Consider the following 20,131-nt stretch of genomic DNA (forward strand, 5'->3'; position numbering starts at 1 on the left):
CTGCAGTCTGATGCTGCACTGAACACAGTATGCCAGAGCGAGGATCTCCATTCCGTGCTCCAGAGACGGCAGCTCTACCAGATAAGGAGCATGGGAGTCTCTCCACTGCTCAAGCCATGAGCTTCACTCAGCTGAAAGCCCTTTGTTGATCTCACTTAGGGTGCAGAGGCCAACAGTTGAGGGACGGGGGATTGATCAAATTGGACACAGTGGAATTTGGAAAAGAGGATGTTGGTGTTCACCAAATGGAATATGGGGTCACACATGAACTTCCCAGCCTTAGACTCTGCAGTGTACCAAGTTCTGTTTAGCAAAGCACTGTCATTCTCAACTGCCCTGCAGGGTTAGAGCCCTGGTTGGGCAGGTGCATGCTGGGAAATGTAGTCCTGGGGGGGGAAATGCACTCTAGGGACGTGGTTAAAGGTGAGGAAGGTGTAATGATCCTAATTTCCCACTGCCCTTGAAGAGAAAGAAGAGAGCTTTCTTGCTCAGGGCAACAGCTCTCCCCCTAGAGGGTATGAATCCCCAAGAGGGGCTGGCTCTGCCTTCTGCAATGAAGTTTATCCTCCTGAACTCTCACTGATTCCCGTCATTCCATGGGCTAAACCAATCCATTATTACAGGGATCTCAGTCACTCCCTAGACAGTGAACTAGACCCGAGTCCTCCCGGCCCCTCATGCTGCAGGGCATCAGCAGCTGATTGCTGGCTTGGGAGGTGAATGGAAGGGGTGTCATTTTCCGCTTGTGGAATAGGAATGTACATTTAGGGACTTGATGTGTGTGAGAGGACGGGGGAGGGGAGTCATATCTTTCTCTGAAGCACCTGGCATCAGCCCTTCTCAGAGATTCAATATGATCACTCACCTCTTCCAGTACGGTGATGCCACGGCTCCATTCTCTGTATGGAAACACAGCCACAGGCTGATCCTGACCCCAACAACCTGCCACTGCATTTCCTCCTGATCCCAGTGGATTACCACCCCACCCTCGCCAACTGGTAGATTCTTCCACTCCGAGGGAAGTGTTCCCCTCAGCGCTGTGCTGTGTTTGAGGTGGTGACAGCTCTGTCCCCATGTCTCAATCGGGTCACTGTTGCAGGGGGACTGAACTCAAGACTTTCCCCATGAAACGACATTCTCCAATCCAGGAGGAGTGGAGGTGGATCAGGAAGACGGGTCATTATACAGATTCAGGTCCCAGCTCCTGCCCAACATTAACACTACAGGGCACCACTGTAGGGTGCTGCATGGTTAAAGGTGATGCCCTCTAGGTGAGACATTAAAGAGGGATGTCTTCAGCCAGCCACCTCAAGGAATAGAGAACAGGCAGGGAATAGCCCAGATTTTGTGGCCAGCAACCCCTCTCTCAGTGGAGTGGCTGTGATGTCCCAGGCTGGGTGAGAGCTAATACAGAGTGCAGAATGACTCCTGGAATGGCCACCATGGGCACTGCTCTTCTGCCACCTTCTTCATTGCTTTGGAAAGCCCTGGGGTTCGCTGCAGTTGAAATGTGTTACAGGAAAGCAAATGCTATTCATGGGTTATTCTTTTGTCTGTTGTTTCTTCATCCTCCCACTGCTGCATGGACGATGCAGCCGCAGCCCCACCAGGGGCTGCGATGGGATGCAATGGGAGTAATGCAGCACCATCTGACAGAGATCCGCTGCATGGGTGATTCAGTGCCCTCATTCAGTGCTCTGACGCCAGGGTGGTACAGAACTCTTGCAGAGCTTCACTGCACATTACGTGCAGCTACCTCCCATTGACTAGAGCTTTGCTGTATTGGTCAATGAGCTGGGGGAGCAGTGGGGCCAGATGGTCTCTTGGGGAAATGGCATTTTCTAATTAGATCTATTTCCTCAAAGGTCCCTTTAAGGTGTCCATTCTCCATGGGCTCTAATAGCTCTGCAGCTGGCCTGGCCTGTGATTCTAGGCAAGGCCTGGAATATCACAACGCATGGGTGACAGTTCACCCAAACTCAAAGGCCTCTTTGTACAGGCCGATTCCTATACCCTCAGGGGAACGGACGTTTAGGTTTCAAAGCATCGCTAGTGCCTTTGAGTGACCGCAATGTCTCCTGCTGCTGAGGGCCTAATACAAAATGGCACCCATGCTGTGAAGAATGTCACTGCCTGAAAGGCCCAGAGCCATATGGGCTACTGATGCCCCAGGCAGGGGGGTTGTGTGCCTGCCTCTCTCTACAGTGACAGTGGCTGGAGCCCAGGGAACTCTCAGAGCCTCCAGGAAGTTTCCTGTCTGACGTCCTAGCAGAAGCATTGGGTCCCCAACCGCTGCCAGTCCTAGGCTTCCGGCAGGGGCTCCAGCCTGGAGCCCCCCTCTGCTATCAGCTCACCAGATGCTTTTTCAGGATACTGTGGTAAAACTGTGCAGGGCACAAGCTGCAATTTGGGGTTTTCTCTGGTGTCAGCCTTGAAGACAAATTGGATGGGAAAAAAATGATGCCCCTGTCAATGCCCATTAGTCACTCTTGTTTTCCTCCTGTGTGTGCAGAGAAGAAGCAACGGGTCCCCCAAGCGGCCGAAAGTGGGTGGACAGTGGGGGGGTTGAATGTCTGGAGGAGCTTGGCCAACGGATGCCCTGGCCGGAAAGAGGTAAGATGTTCCCAACCTGTTGTAGTCATTAGCTTCTTGAGTCAGATCAATTGTGTTGCCCCCTAGTGGTAAAACAGGCTGTATTGCGCCATCTGACTCCCAGCTCGGATGCATTTCAAGCATTTGGGAGAAAGAGGAGGTGTGAGCCCACCCTTTAGCACAGTAGGCCATGGTATTCATCACAGAGTGACTCCAGGGTTTACCAGGAGGTACACACCACATCCCCCTGGCCCCAGGTGAGAAAGTACCCCTGATCCAGTCCCTGGGGCATGCCAGGATCCACCGTAACAGAGTGTAGACGAGTAGGGTCCAGGCAGGAATTCAATGTTCATTCTGTGTTAATGGCCACTTGCTGCAAAGAGTACTAGTGTTACTGGGAAGGCAATGTTAGCCAGTAATACTGCATGTTTCTGTAGCATCTTCCATTGGGAAGCATCTTACAAACACAGGCTATCGCCACACGAGGAGCTCAGGATGTGATTCCCAGTTCACATAGACATACTCGCGCTAGCACAGACAGTGATGAGCGGAGGCTTGGGCTAGCCACTCTGAGTACAAACCCACGCACGCCCCATGGGTATGTAATTGGGGTACCGAGCCTGTACCACCGCTGCTTCTGCTACCACAGATACACTACTGTTTTTAGTGCGCTAGCTCCCATTGGGTGTGTCTGTGGGAGCTGGGAATTACCCCCCCACCTCCACGCATAGACGTAGCCTAAACTATGTGGGTCATGTGACCCCACCCCACAATGCAACCCTTCTGTGGTGGAACGAGTAGTGTGGGAAAAGCAAGGAAGAACCCAGTATCCATTTGAAACTGGAGGGGCAAGTTAGGGCGGTGGAACACGATTGCCCTGCTAGGAATGTCTGATTGCTCTGGAATGGTGCAGTCTCAGAACCACCATCCCACCTCAGCCAACGAGTTAGACTGAACATCCTGGGGCTGCAAAGCCGTTAGGGTTCATTCCCATTCCTTGCACCTGGGCCGGACCTGGAAGGGTCTATTGTCCTGTCCATATGCTGAGTCCCATTCACATCAGTGGGTGCTCTGTGCCTACTCCTGTGGCTGGGGCTAGAGCCCTGCAAGTGCTGAGTCCTCTATCCACTGAGCAGCCAGAGGGATCTGCTAACAAGTAGAGGCCTTCACACTGTGTCAGTGCATGCTGGGTTAGCCTGAAGCCCCAGGAACACAACTGATTTATTGGGGTTCTCCACAAGCCCACAAGCTTCACAGCCCACTGGCTGGCTTGTTTCTTCTCTGGGTGGAATCAGATTGGGAGGCAATCCATGGCCAATTCTTCCTCTCCCCCACAACTTCAGCAGCTGGGGCCCTACACATCACAAGGCTGGCCCTTAGGTCATGGAAGCTGCAGAATGGCAGTATGGGTAGAAAAGCTCCTTCTATCTTGGGATCAGCGAGGAAGGGAGTGGGGTGGGGAGCAGAGAGAGCTAGGGGCCTACCCCAGACCCCAACACCCATCAAACTGTGTCCCAAATACAACCAGCACTAAGTCTGAATGGCAGGAGAACCTGTCAGAGCTGAGGGCCTCTGCCTAGAGGCTGAGTTTAGGGACAGAGAGTTTGTTCTGTGTTGGGGCTTTCTGCAGACTGGGAGCTAGTTTGTATTTGCTATTGAACTCCTTTTTAGTCAGGGTGGGGGCTCTATCAGGGGAGTTCCTGGTTACCTTTGAAAGAGGAGAGGAACTGACTTGGTGAGGAAGAGACCTAAATCTGCTGTAAATGCAATGGGGCAAAAGTAGCTGAACAATGCCCTGTGCCTTCATCGGAATCACCTGGCTGAACTGGGGAAGGTCTCTGGGTTACCTCTGGATCATCTGCACGTACATGAGGGATGAGCGAACCCAGCCTACAGCCTGCCCCAGGGGTCTGGTGCGCGCACCCTGTCCTGTGTCCCTGGACAAGGGCATCTCCTTCAGCAGATGCATCTCTTAAATCCAGTTGGTTGGAGGAAGGTCAGAGTGAGTGACAGGATGACGTGGCACTGGCAGGACTTTCTAAAATACTCACTGAAACTTCCCGCACCCTCTCCCTTCCCAGCCATTCTGCCTTGTATTGGGAACCTGTCAGATCTGACGAGCTGAGCTGGGTAGGTCTGGAGATACCACCAGGGAACCCTTACTGCAGGTGCTACAGTAAGTGATCCTGAGGTTTCAGGAGGTGGGGGTCTGAGTCACTAGCAGTGCACTGGGGGGGAGGGGGCGGGGTTGCCATCTTTCAGAGTTATTACTGAGGCCCTACCCATTTGTGGTCGTTAAAGATCCCGTGGCACATTTCCTAAGAATGGCAATAGTAATCCTGCTACCCTGGCCAAACTCCAGCTTCAGTAATTCCTGCCCGTGCTGACCAACCTGGCTTCCCTGGCAATTTCTAGGGGGAAAGAGTAGTTTTTATTTCCTCTTCAGAACTGTTGTCCTAATGTTCCTGTGTGGTGGTAAACAGCTGCTGTGTTTGACCCTAGAGGTGGCTGCATGGGTTGGGTGAGTGATCCCTGTGCATAGTGTGTGCGTCAAGTGAAGTTTGGGATGAAATGGCTCTACAAGTGTGAAATGTTATGTGACAAAAGTTAGACCGTCTCCCCAGCTCTGTAAAGGGAGTCATGGGGAATATTGGTCCCCTATCTTCTAACAGCTAGCACTGTTATGCCATGTACCAGCTTCGCTTCTGAAAGCCATCGGCTCTGTGAAGTTGGAAAATGGAGCTGCTCTCCATGTCGCTGCTATGGATACATTCACTTGCTTTGTGTTAAGAGCAGCACTAATTAATGTTACTAAAATTTCTCTCACTGTATTCACATTACATACAAGGATCCCCTTAGTCCTGGAGCAGGAACCTAAAGAATTATCCACCACCCAATGCATTTACAAAGCAGTCATTTCTGGCCACTAGATGGTGCCATACAACTGTTCTTTACAATTCATGACTGGAAAGGGAACTCAGTGGCTAGTCTCAAACCACAAAGGCACTAGGGCTCTGCACAGCCATCATGAGCATCTTAGAGGAGAGGGAGAGAGAAAGTTATGCTGGTATCAGGGCTGACCAGATCTGGAATGCTGCCGATGATCTCGGGACAGACAATCTTTCTAACACCTGCTCCTAAATATTCTGTACCAGAGGTGGCTGCATTATAGGGATAAGGGATGTGATCCTTATATCTATATAGATATTTCCCAAAAAAGGCATTAGAAGAACATTATTAAAGTTGCAGAATTTGGGTGCCTCATTTGTGACTTGATTTTTCAGAGACCTTAGTATTAGATAGCCCTTTATATGTCCAAAGCACAGCTCCCATTGGCTGCTCAGCTCTTCTGCAGATCTGAACACAGGGTATCAAGTCCGGCACTCTGAAAATGAGGCACACCAAAATTAGTGGCCACCTGTGAAAAGTTTGGTTTAAGTGACTTGCTCAGTATCACATAGGAACTCTGTGGCAGAGGCAAGGATAGAATTCAGTTTTCCAGGATGGCATTCAACTGCCTTAACCACAGGACTCTTCCATCTCTTCCTGCTATACCCTGCCTTGTTCACTGCACACCTTCCAACTTTTGCAACAAATAAGGCAGGGGTCCTACAGACAACAGCCTCCTTCACTCATCCCCAGAGCATGGTCCATCCTGTGGACTGAATGAGGCAGCGGTCCTGTGGGAAAGATAGTAGGTGATCATGCAATTCAAGGTGGTCTCAGAATGTATCCTCCCCCAGGAGCGAGGAACGTGTCATAAGAGAGCCACAGAGAGAGGAAGCAACTTGCCCAAGTCACCCAATGACTGAACTGGGAATCAAATGCAGTCTCCTGCTCTAGCCACTAACCTGCACTGCCTCCCAGAGCTAGAAACAGAACCTGAGCCTCCAGACCCCCAGCCCATGCTCCCAGTCAGTCTCAGATGAAAGGCACCAGAGAAGTGTTAGAACCTCCCAGACTATGCCCGGAAGCGTTAACGTGACAAATTCACCTGCTCTCTGGTGAGGTGCATGTGGAGTGAGAGATCTGCCCGGAAAGAAGGTTTATGCTCCTCCTGACTCAGGCTTAGTGAGAAGGAGGAGGCCATGAAGAGAGGCTGGGGGTGGCAGCAGCTTGCCTGGCTGCTCTGACTCAGGATTGGCCTCACCTTCCCTCACTTGCTGATAAGAGGCCGCTTCCAGATTAAAGGCTGTAGCAGCTCTTACAGTAAGTCACTGTTAAAACAAAACATGAGAGTGCCACTCAGGGGCATCTCTCCAATGAATGAACTCGTGCTTGGGCCCATTTCTTGTGGGCGTGTGGGGAGCCTGAGCAAACACAAAAGCTGCCCCAAGACAGGTTCAGCAAGACTAGGGCTTTGTCATCTTGCTGGGAGGCCAAGGCTCTGACTTGTTCATCCCTTGTTCTGCCCAGTGCACTTGGCAGCACAGCTGGGGCTGTCCCCACCCCCCTATGACGTGGCCAGTATGCACAGCAGTGTGGTGGGGGGCTCCCCCACCCCCAGTTGTGGTGACCGTGTTTGAGTTATTATTTCTTTGACTGAGTGAGATCTCCAGGGCCCACTGGGTTGGGTGCTGTTCAGATACGTAGTGAAAAGAGAGTTCCTGTCCCCAAAGAGTTTGCAGTCTTTGATCTCAGACTGGTTTCAGAGCTGGATGAAGGTGGCTCCTGATAGCCTCCCAGCCCTGAGCCTGCCGGACACCAGCCATTGCTGGAGATGCTCTTGGCCCAAGGATGATGGGGACATAAAACCATCGCAATGTTGGGTGGGAAGGGACCTCAAGAGGTCACCTAGTCCATCCCCCCACACTGTGGCATGAGCTAGGCATGGAGGTGACCACATTCAGCTTGGGGCCAGCAGCTGAGTTCAATGGGGGGAAGGAGGTTGCTTTGGGCATGTAGGATAAAGGGCAAGTTTGGGCATGTGCGCAGAAGCCACAAGCATCACCCGTGGTAGGCATGGGAATGGCAGCTGCGCTCTGCAAGGAATGGGAGCAGCAGCTGGCATGGGGGTATCCCTGATATGCACTAGGCAGAAGCAGCGGCTGGCACAGAAGCAGCAGCCCGTTCGCTGCACAGGACAGAAGCAGCCGCTGACATAGGAAAGGCGGCTTTGCTCCACGTGGGATGGAGTGGGAGTGATGGCTGCAGGGCCGGTGGGATGGAAGCCTTGCTCCTGGTGGCGTGGGTGCCCGTGCTGAGGTTGGGGCCAGAGTTCACTGAGAGATCACAGCTCCTCGCACTCAGGCCATGGCTCTTGCATTTGGATGCTTTCTGTTTTTCTTTACCACTGAGGCAAATTACAGCCCTTTCAAGTCAATCCCTTCTGGTAGCAAAGTCTGCACGAGAGAAGCACTAATCATGGCAGCCCACTGGGGCTTGGCTCTAATTGCCTGTGAGATGCTAATCTGCTGGAGGGTCTCAAGTGCTCCTTTATCTAAGCCTTTCCTATCCCTCCCCCTTTCCTTCTGCCACTCTGCAATTCCCCTGGTGGGTGCCTCCCAACTCCTCTCAGCCTCTTCATGCAATTTCTTTGACCAGCCTGTAAGTGGAATTCCCAGCCCACAACAGCTTGTGTGCAGACAAGCAGAGACAGAGGGAGCCCTGTTGCAGCTCCCACCCCAGTCTTGCAGGTTGTGTGTTTCTGGAGGCAGCAGCAGAAGCAGCAGGATGGAAATCTCTTTCCCGTCTAGCAAGTGCAAACAGCTGGTCTTCCTCCTGCTGCTGTTTCTAGAGCCAGGCAGACTGAGCTCAGGCAGCCCCAAGTGCAGCCAAAGGAAAGAAGACCCCTCATTCTTGCAATCTCTGGTGGCCATCCTCCTTCTTCCCCAGAAGTGATGGACTGGGGAGCTGTAGGCTCTACTACCTTGTGCTTGATGAGCAGTCAGCCCCGGAAGAAGTACAGCATGTCCCAGGGGAGCAGCAGATGGAGTTCAGACAGGTCCAGAAGCAAACCAAGCTTGTCCAGGGCTAGGAACCTGATGGACTGGCTTAACTTGGTGGAAGCCAGTGTGGTGTCCATGGCCTCAAGGCTGCAGGAGGAGAGCAGGCTCAACCTGAGCTGCCTGGAGGAGAGACTCGATTCTTTGGTGGTCCTGCTACTGGGGATTCTGTCTAGCTGCAAGCTGTCCTACAGCGATTCTGTCCCAAAGATGTCTATCCAAGGTGAGTGCATTTGGGCTCTCCACTTCCCCATTAGCTAGCTGCTCTTGTGCAAATAACAACTAGTGATATGACTGAGCTTCTGTTCCATTCAGCCGGTGCTGGGAGAGCAAAGATACGGGCACTTTTGGGTCTGATTCTACAAAACCTCATTGGTTTCGTTTGGGTAAAGCCAGTATTAGTCTCTGAACAACAGGAGTACAATCAGAGCAGAAGCTATTGGGACTTCAGACTCCTTCAGCATCCAAAGGCAGTCTGATCAGGAGGCACTGGGCCAGGCAGACCTACTGACCCTCTCTTATTATCTGTGTTCACTGTCGGCCTGTCTTTCTTTCTCCATCTTAATTTTTCCCTTCACTCCCCCTTCCCACTCTTTTTTAATTTTTTTTTTGCATGACATTTTGCACTCCTCTTGCCTTTGATGTCCTGACATCCCATCACTTCATGTCCCTAGAAGAATTCCAGGTGGTCAGACGCCTTCATGAAGACAAATGTCTGAGAGTTTCACTACTGACATTTATAGCTACCAGGTTTTCTGATTATGTAAAGGGAATAATTCTCTCTCTCTCTAAGCCCCTAGCACAATCTCCCCACTGTTCTGCATTTCCTCAGCTCAGTCCTCCACACACTGCCCTTCTCAGCAGACTTCCTCACTTTTTATTAACCCAGAGCAAAGAAGAGACAGAGAGAGAGAGGGACAGAGGGGGAGAGGATAAAGGCAAGATGGTGCTATGAGCAGTGAACTAGCTGCCCAGGAGGAACTAGACTTTTACTTCAGGAATTATTCTGAGCAAATGCTGGTAAACCCAGAAGAAAGCATTTAGAATAGAAGTAGTCTCTTGTCAGCCAGGTATCTGGAAATGCATGGCACCTACTGCCAGTGCTGGTCACAAATACATTTTCAAGAAGCTCAGATGTGTCAGAGAGGAGTTTTAAGGGGTTCCAGGAAGGATTCTGGGGCTGGACAGGGTCACTTGTGAGGAAAGATTAAATGAGCTGAGTATGACTGGTTTGGCTAAGTGACAATCAGGGCAGGGGGTGGAACATAACTGACAGCTGGTATTTGAAGGCTTGAAACTCGAGGATGAAGAGGAATTGTTTAGGATGGGCCACAGAGTTATACCTAGCAGGAAATGGGCTGCAACTCAGCAAAGGAAAATTTCGGTTGAATATGGGGGAAATGACCTACTGACAAAATCTACTAGGTTGTGGAATGGTCTTGCAAGGGAAGTGGTGGAAGCTCCTTCCCTGGAGACATTTCAAACTAGACTGCTTGTGAGCCTGAAAAATGTACCACAGAGGATTCTGCATTGGCCCCTGGGACCTACTAGGGCTTTTCCACCATGAGTCATTTCTCAGATTCTTTGTGGAGGCAGATGTGTCTGTCTCTCTCTAGACACAGATTTGCAATCACTCTCTATGTATATTACACAGACACCTCTTCACTCCGCATGTAAATGATGACTGTAAGTCATCAGACTGGTTTGGTGCTGGGGATAGCTTTTCCTGTGACACATGCTTAAAATGCACAAATCAAAAATACGAACCACTAAAAGATGCCAGGTTCTTCATACAATGAACGCTGTCCATTTCCTTCAGCTCCAGCTGGAACACAGCATGCTGGGATGTATGTCATTTCTGCAGCCTGCACCTTTTCACTAAAGATGAGTAGTTGCCATTTGCCTGTATTAAGCTAGTTAAATGTGACCAGCCCTTGTGTATAGTTTGTTTACATCTGCTCTCGGGTATGGAAAATGAACCTCTTACTAGGTACTTATACCATGCCAAGTTCTCAGAGGATTTCCACTAACGGCTGGTTTTAAATGGCAAGCACAACACACGTGTAGCCAGATTTTTAGAAGTGCTCATCACCCCATCCCCATTGAGCACAATGGAGGTTTCCCCCAACCACCACCTCCCACTTCATCTGCCCCCTTGCAAATAATGGGAGCAGATGGATGCTGAGCACTTCTGAAAATCTGGTCACTTCATTAGGTGCCTAAATGGGAGTGGAGTTCTTGAAAATCTGGCCCTTAATGCTTCATGTGAAGCAAGTTGGGGGTGTGTGTCGCAGTACAATAATGGGCAGGAGTCCATACCCTCCAAACCACTATCCCGGTTGGCATTCATTGGCAGCCCCAGGGGAGGCCAACGGGGGCATGGATCATGGTCAGAGAGTGAACTCTAGCTCCACATTGCAGAGGCCCATCCAGCTCAGGGTACCCAGCTGGAAAGCGTACAGCTGCTGCTGCTTCCCCTGCGTACTTCTGCAGGAGCCCCCAGCAGCTGCCCCCGCAGGCCCCTGCGCTGGCACACCATTTGCTTTAATGGGGAAAAACTGTCACAAACCAACTTTGCCGATGGTTGGTCAAAGCCCAGCCAGGCGCTGAGCTGCACTTGGACACATTCCCTCAGCCCATGCAGCTCCGCTGGAGCTTCGGTTGCTGATGTTGAGGGATTTCTCCATCCTCGGCCCTCACTCAGTGGCTCTTGGTTTCAGCAAGCAGACACCGCAAGACGCTGGAGACAAAGGAACAGCCACAGTTGGCACTGAAAGGGATGGGGCAGGTGGGAGCCCAAGGTAAGGAGATGATGTGCAAAGTAAGCCCCACAGAGACTCTGGGAACTACACTGCCTACCTAAACTACCCCCCATAATACCAGTTAGCTATGACATCCTCTGCTTCCTGCCCTAAACCACTGTGCAGTGTTCCTGTGTGCTGTTTATCAGCTGTCTCATTACACTTCAGAGGTGGCTGCATTTCAGTGGTGGTTTAAATTATTCCTGTGTGTGTACAGTCCTTTGGGATAAAGTGTATCATATTAATTAGCGTTACTGAAACCTTTCTTTCCTGGGCAAGGTGGAGAGATACAGCCAGAGATATTGCTATGTAAACCTTCCCTTTTATCCCCCAGAAGATATTTCAACTCCCCATTGCAAAACCAATGGGCCTAGCAGTTCATGGAGACTTTTGTCTGGGCATAGAAGACAATCTCCTTCCCTGGATACTCCATGCACCCAGTCCAGTCAGGGTGAGAGGAGAATCAATGGGTGTAGTGACAGCAGGGCAAATACTAATTCAGGCTATAAATTAAACTGAGTTTGGAGAGGCTTGTCCTAGTCCCCATTTGTCCGCAGTAGAAAACCTGTGTGACCCAACTCTTAGTGTCTCTGAAGGAGCAGGCCATGAGCTGGAAGAGCTGGGGATACTGTGGACTGGAATCAAGGTGCATTGGCAGAGCTGTGGGAGGTCCCAGGACCGGAATAGCGAAGAGGGCTGCCGTTCAGGAGTGAGCTGCATCAACAGCGCTGGGCTTTCTCCTAGGACTGGAATAGCTGAGTCACTGAAGTGGCCAGGAGGGAACTTAGGAGCTTTCACAAGCCAGGAGAGAGGGGAGGGGAGAAAGAACTGAGGGGTATGAACAGTGGGGTTTTACAGTAAAGTTGATGAGTCCAAGTGCTGCTGCTTTTGCAGATTTAAGAAGAGAACTCAAGGCTGAGGAGCCACCAGCACCTCTGGGTAAATCTAGGGCCAGCCGCTTTGTCCCTCCACCTTGTGTTGAGTGGAGTGAGTGACCTCCTCACAGCACACGTCAGATCTGGGAGCACTTAAACCCAGAAACTACCCCCTATGGCTTCAGTCTGGATTGAGCAGAGCAGAGGCCAGGTCTGGTGATCTGAGCGCAGAACTGAAACCAGGAACTTGTGGGTTCCACTCTCAGCTTTGACACTGCCTCCCTTTGCAACCATAGGCAAGTCACTTCCCCTCTCCGTGCCAGTTTCCCATTTATAAAGTGGGGGTGATAATATTTTTGTGCATCTCAGGGTGTGTGGGGGTAAATTAGTTAACTTTTGCAGAGCCCTGTGGGCCTCATCACCATTTACTGCAGAACTCGCTAAGGGGGAGGGGCTGTAGGGAGGAAATCTCCCTAAGGTTCCTCTTGTGGTGTTACTCCCACATCATTCAGTCGTGTGTCTGCCCCCAGCGCCTGCAGAGCGGCTACAACTGTGCCTCCCTGCTGGCTCTGGGGGCTCTGCGTCCCTTTCTGCTCCCTGGCACCACGGCTGAATAGAGACATGATAGAGCCATGTTTCCAGACCTCCCCCACCCCCAGTTCCTCACAGGATCCCCGTAAAAACATAGAAGGGCTTTGCCAAAAATGTAACGCATCAGACACTTTATCCTTTTCACTGCAAGGCCTTGTGAGTTATTGGTCTCTATGTTGGCTGCTCCTACTGGACTCCTCTAAGAAGTCAGAGCAGACATTCCCTCAGGACTGTGCTGAGACCCACAAGCAAAGGACCCGGGGCAGTGGGATCTACACCATCCAGCCCATCCCACTCCAGCATCCTTTAGAGGTAAGAGCACCAGCTGCTGGGCTGGGCTGGGTCTCACTGGATTATTGCGATAGTGCCACGCACCCAGGCCGTGCCAGGTGCCCAAAAGCACCAGGCTCACAGGGCACAGGATGGATCCTGTGCACAGGGATGCTCCATACTCTCAGCCCTCCCCACCTCTTCTTGTGGGAGCATTTGGTCGTTTGTCCTGAGCTGGAATCCTGCAGCCTCTGCTCTATCTTTGTGGCATCTCACACTTGTTGTTCAATCGCATTTCATTACACGAGGCCTGCACCAGGACACCTGGCAGCTTTGCCCTCCAGAGTGCCGAGCTTCCCAGCCTGGGAGCAGCACTGAGGCAGCCGTGAGGTCTGTTCCTGAGGGAGGGAGTTTGGGGATGCAGCCTGCTCTGTGGAGAGAGTGAACCCAGGTGAGGAGCAGTACTCAGGGAAGTGAGCTGCCTTCTGTCAGCCTTAGCATGAAGGGGATCTCACTGTGTCCTGGGGCCTCTGTGGAGGGATAGCGATTCCAGAGGAAGTGCTTCCCTCCCTGCCTGTGATAGGAGGGTGTTAGGCTCCTGCTGCTGCTGCGTAACCTGCCATCCCTTCCCACTGCGGGCGTACTGTGACATGGTGACCGATGGAGATGGCTGGACTGTGTTCCAGTGCTGGCAGGATGGAACTTTAAAGTCCCTGGACTTTACCCGCGCCTGGCAAGAATACAGGCTGGGATTTGGTAGCCGGCAGGGTGAGTCCTGGCTGGGCAACAAGCAACGGCACAGCCTGACCCGGCTGGGTCAGCATGCCCTGTGTATGGAGCTGGAGGACTGGTGTGGCATCCAGTGCCATGCCACCTACCACAAGTTCAGGGGGGCCAGCAAGGCCAACAAGTGCCAGCTGATGGCCTGGGAATGCCAAAGCAAGGCCAGCAACACCCTGAGCTACAGTCGCAGCTACAACCACGACCACAAGTGTTTCATCACCTGGGACAGCAACAAGGACAACTACCCGCATAGGCAACTGCAGTGCATTCTGTGGGGCCAGCTGGTGGTTCGACTCCTGTCTAGCAGCCAACCTCAATGGGAAGTACCACCGGGGATGGTACAGTGGGGTGACCAGCGGCATCACCTGGGGCACATAGTATATTCTGACCAATAAGAAGACCAATCAGAAGAACTTGTTCAAGAAGGCAAAGATGAAAACAAGGCCAGTCAGCTTTAAATGGCACTTACAGTGGCGGCATGTGAACTCCTAGAGGGAAAGGAATTGCTGCGTTGGGAATTAGGAGAATGGGATCAAACTGGTCAAAGGGAAATGTCAGAGCTATCAGGGAAAAGTTCCTACTGCTGAGACCTGCTGGACTCCATGGCTAAGGGAAATGGTGGAAACTCTGTTGCTTAAATTATTTCAAGGAGGAGATGCCTTGGAGAATACAGTTCTGGGAACTTTCCCACACTGAGGCCAGGGCTTTTCCAGCTCTGAGAGATAGTGATGTACACAGTCCTTCTGCAAGTCCAGCTTCCTTGGCACCTACCCATCCTTACTACCCTTCTCCCAGGCCAGGGCTGTCTTCTTATACAATTCCCTCCCCACCCCGGCATTCCTTTCTGTGGCTGGACCTTTAAATTTGGCAGTGACAGACAGCTGCAACCCTAAAGGAGCCATTTTGCAACTGGAGGCTGTTTGGAGTCTGTCTTCCAGCTGGTGAGGATCCTGAACTCTGGGTAGGTTTGTTTTCCTCTCCTCATTTTTGGCCAATTCTTACAAATAGATTTGGTGGGAGCCAAGAGCTGTACTGGACTCTGGTTTGTAAGGAGTCTCTGATGTATTGTGAAGTCTTTATAGCCATGGACTATTGTCAAAGGTCTAAGGAGCCCAGCCACTGCTTTTCTTTGGGGCTTAGCAGACAGGGGATTGAGCCTTGAGGATCATTCAAGACCCCTGCCTCTTGCTTGTGATAGCCTCCCTGAACTTTGAGAGTCACAGGCCTAGTGTATCCAGCTCTGTCTACCTTAAGCCTGGATATAAAGCCAAAGGGTCACTCCTCTGGATGAGACCCACTCTGTGAGGATATGGATCAATATGTGTCTATGGTCTATTTTATACCTGAACTTAAAACCTATCTTATATCAATAGCAGTACTTGCATTAGCAGTGAGTCAGTCTGATTCCTCCCCAGAGCTGGGGCCAGGAGCACCGGATGGAGCTATAAAGGTTCCTTTTTGCTCTATATGGGCATCAGATGTCCCAAGAGTACTTTTCTTAAGAGTTGGAATTTCCGTTACCTGCCTAGCCAAAGATTTCCCCTCTCCCCACTAACGTGCTGTGCTCTACTCTGCAGGTGGCTGCATTTTGGGTGGGTGATGTGACTTGGTTTATAAAGTGCACTGGCATTTGCTTACATCCTGACTGGGGAGTGATTTGGGTGGTAGGAAGGGAAAAAGGGTCCTGCTGTAATTGCTTTAATCACCAGCCTGTGGAAATGGGTTGGCTCCCCCCAGGGGACTGTTAGTTACCGCCACCACCCTGCAATCAGCTTGATACTCTGCAGCCGCTGCCATGCCTGGCTTCCTGCAGTTCTGCTCCTATTTATAGCTGCCTGTTTGCAGCCAAGCCTTCCATTAATGAGCAGAGTCTGAGCGCTGCTCAGCAGCCTCAAGTGCTGAACAGTAAGCCCTTGGGCTGGAGAGGGAAAGACACAGCATGCACTGTCCCTTCTGCGCGGCTTTGATCTCTTGGACACTGAGAGCTCCACTCTACAGAAACAGTTCCCTCCTGAGAAGGATCTAAGATAGCTGGGGGGAAAAGCCCAGCACAAAGTCAGGGGGCCATGGAGTCCCTTTAGGGGTAGCCAGTCAGGCTAGTCGGTGCAGAGGCAGCACAAAGCGGATCTGCCAGAAGCCCACGCGACAGGGCAACATCTCCAGGGAGCAGCATTACAAACCCTGTGCCTGAGGGGGGCAGCTTTCTCCATCTCAGGACCTGCCTGCCTTGTCTCACAGGGGAGAGTTCAGATCCCGCATAGTGGCATTGGATGCCCCTCCAATCCAGTCCCTTTCACTCTGCTACCCAGTGCCACTCAAAATCTGGTAACCAATGTGTCCTGAACCCTGGCACAGAATATGCCCTATCACCCTGCTTTCTTTCAAAGCCTGCTTGCCTGGGAGTGTTGGATACAGAATTCTGTGCTTTTACTATCTGTAACAGTCCAGTGTGGAATTTTTCAATAGAGGCTCCTAATAATAGCATCTAAACTTGACTCATTGAGGCTAGGAGCTTATATGGGAGCAGGGAGTAGAGGGGGAGAGCAGGTATAGGAAGGAAGTCAGTCCTTATGAGATGTGAACTCAAGGTTTTTGTACTGGCCTGGGAGCCAGGCATCTCCTGGGTTACAAACCCAGCTTCCGCCACCCTGTGTCTGTCCCCTCTCTGCAAGAGGAGGAGGAGAACTACCTGCCTTCCAGGGTCTGTGAAGAATTTTTGTAAAGATCAAGGTATTATTATGTCATTTTTTGCACAGACAAAACAGTAAGGGGCCATCACACTCTATTTATGGGGTATCCAGCTTGTATTATGATGGAAACAGGCACTTGTTTGAGTCTGAAATATTGTTTTCCTTCCCCTGGGGGATTCTGCATTCTCAGGTCCTGGCTGGAACATAAGGGCTCTCCTATTTCTCAGACAGAGCCCAGCAAACAGTGTGGGTAAGGGCAGGGGCTTCTCATGGGCACCTTTCTTTTTGACACCAAGCTCCATGTTAGCTGGCCTGATTCCCTCTCCTAGGGGCCAGAAATACATTTCCCCACCACCACACTCTCTCTCTCTGTGTTGCAGATGGGCAGCATGGCAGGAGGTCCAACTCAGAGCAGGCTGCTGTATTTCACACCCTTGCCTGGAGGTTGAACTGACTGGGAGGGGAGGTGGCACTGCAGATCCTTCTGATAGATGGGCCTGGAATGTGGCCTAAGCTAGCAGCCTGTCCTCCCCTTCCCGCACTCCAGGACTCTGGCTATGAGGGGGGACTGAGCTGTGAGTCTGTTTCCCCCTCCCTTTACCTGTCTGGGAGAGGCAGTGCTTTGCACTCCACTCTGCTTGCCATGCAGCCTGAAGAGCACTCCTGTCATTGGCACTGGGTACGTGAGTGGAGCCCTGATCAAAATCAAGGAATCTGAGAATAGGGGCTGTTGTGTTGGGTCCCAGGACTGGAATAGCTGGTGTGGGGCTGTAGGTCAGGACTGAGGTTTGTTAATGTGTGTGGAGTCCTAGGGCTGGAACAGCAGATGGATTGGCCCATCAGTGTTAACATGCCCTGATGGTGAGTGCCACAGAAAACCCCGAGAGAGGATGCTCATAAACCAGCCTGCTTGCGAGAGGAAAAGAGAGAACTGTGGAGAAAGCTAGGGACAGGCTCTCCAGGGGTTATAAACAACAGAGACTGGAGAAACGATGCAAAAGTGATTCAGGTCCCTTGCCAATGCCCTGTTTATACTGAGCCAAGGGAGCCTCAGATAGCACAGAGACTGCAGCTCCCCTCTGTGCAGGTTGGGGTCAAACTCCAGAGAAGAGATCTGACAATCCATGAGCTGGCTGCTGTGCAGTCTGTTTGTCCAGGGTTTTTGGATACAGTCCCAGTTTGGGATACCCACAGGCTACGGCAACACAAGGCAGGGTTATTTGTGAGATTAGGCTCCATGAGATGTGAATATACTGTAATTACAGAGATGATGAACAAGGACTTCAAAGTGAGGTGCAGTGGGGCTGGGTGTGGGCTCTGCAATGAAGGTAGTGCTGCAGGGCTGGCCTCCTCCACGCTGCCCTACAGCCCCCCTCTGCCCAACGATGAGGGCAATAGCTATATGTTGTCTAATTAGCACTGTGAGAAGCCAGCTGGCTGAAGTAAATTATAACCCTTCAGGCATTGATAGGGTGGAGGAGCTATCAGAACTAGCAAAAGAACGAGGAGTCCTTGTGGCACCTTAGAGACTAACAAATTTATATGAGCATAAGCTTTAGTGGGCTAAAACCCACTTCATCGGATGCATGCAGTGGAAAATACAGTAGGAAGATATCGTTATATACACAGAGAACATGAAAAAATGGGTGTTGCCATACCCACTGTAACGAAAGTGATCAGTTAAGGTGAGCTGCTATTAGCAGGAGAGAAAAACCCTTTTGTCGTGATAATCAGGATTATCACTAAAAACAGGTTCTTTTCTCTGCCTGATAGCAGCTCACCTTAACTGATCAATCTCATTATAGTGGGTATGACACCACCCATTTTTTTTCATGTTCTGTGTGTGTGTGTATATATCTCTTCCTACTGTATTTTCCACTGCATGCATCCAATGAAGTGGGTTTTAGCCCACGAAAGCTTATGCTCAAATTTTTTTAGTCTCTAAGGTGCCACAAGTACTCCTCGTTCTTTTTGCTGATACAGACTAACACGGCTACCACTCTGAAACCCATCAGAACTAGGAAGCCCTAGCACCACACCTTCTGTTCCTGGTACAGTAAGGAGAAATCCCTGAGGGAGAACAAAGAGGGCAAAAAGACAGAGGCGAGCATAGCCTCAGGAGGCCTACAGAGGAGAGAGAGAAAAGGACACAGAGTTTCCTCCTCTCATTCTAAATCCAGAAGCTCTTGCCCAGTTTCAAAGCAGCAGCCCGCTCTCCTTCTGAATGCTCTCTCTGTCCCTTCCACCTGCAGGAGGCTGGGATATGTTAGGGCACATTTCAGAGAAAAGTGTGTGTCAGAGAATGTCTCCCCTCCTCAGCAGAAAGCTCCTGGCCTAAGGCAGCCTTCCCTTGGTCCACAGTTGCAATATCACCTGCTTCCAAGACAGCAGAAGGGGAAGGATTTTAGGGAAGGTAGAGGGGTGAATAATACACTTTCTATGCAAATACTAACCCTCTGCCCTTCTCAGACCCCTTCTAAGGATCTCAAAGTATTTTATTAAAAAAAAAAAAAATTAAGCCTCACCATATGTCTGTAAAGTAGATAAGGGATGTGTAGGGTTTGCTACAGCCACCTCTAGGCAGGAACACCATAGCTATTTAACAGCTCTCTACAACATTTTAGGACCAGACGTGCAGAAAAATCTCTCAACTACAGCTGCCAAGGAATTCTAGGTAGGCTGAATGGACTAGGTCACTGGGGCACTTACTGTAATGCCACAGCATCTTTATTGACTCGAACCTTAGTTTTATGTCCCACCTTTCTTCTTTCCAAGTCGGTACTGAATGCCAGCTGAGTCAAGACCATCCTTACCCACAGGGTTTTCTTTAGAACGCTCCCATCCATGTACTGACTGACCCACCCTTCACCTACTTAGCTTGGGAGTAGATAGAATTGCAGCACACAGCTGGAGACCACACCAGAACTACTGTAAGGATATAATGTACTCTGGGCTTCTGGGGCAGACACCTTGAAGATCCATCAGCAGTTGATTGCTCCCTTGCATTTGATAGGGGGAAAAGGTCACAGATCATCATAGTGGTCCCTTCTGGCCTTATAATCTATTACTCAAAAAATTCAAACTGGACATAGCTCTTTTACCCAAGCTGCTGTCACTCCTTCCCTCCCTAACAGGGACCTGTTTAAAAGCTAATTTCAGTATGATCTAGGATTAAATCTTCAAATACCTTTAAGTATTTATCACTGTTAAACTTGGATTTGGATTCCCTCTTGGTCACCTCAGGAGAACAGGGAGCAGTGTGGAGGGCAAAGACCCAGCTTTTGCAGAAGCAGGTGCTGACTCTGGAGGGACAGAGGTTTTCCCTTTACACAGTGCTGTCTAGCTCTCCACGTGGGAGATCTACAGAGGAACAGTGAAAGACTCCAGTGGGAACTGCACTGAGCCCCCATACAGGAAAGAGGGCCTAGAGGAACAATTCAGAATACAAGACCTGAGAGGATTATTGCAGCATCCTTAATTTGCAGCAAGGGAGATTTAGGTTAGACATTAGGAAAAACTTCCTAACTGTAAGGGGTAGTTAAGCAGTGGAACAAATTACCTGGGGAGGTTGTGGAATCTCTGTC

Source organism: Natator depressus, chromosome 7 (genome assembly GCF_965152275.1).
Source record: "Natator depressus isolate rNatDep1 chromosome 7, rNatDep2.hap1, whole genome shotgun sequence".
NCBI classification, from domain to species: Eukaryota; Metazoa; Chordata; order Testudines; family Cheloniidae; genus Natator; species Natator depressus.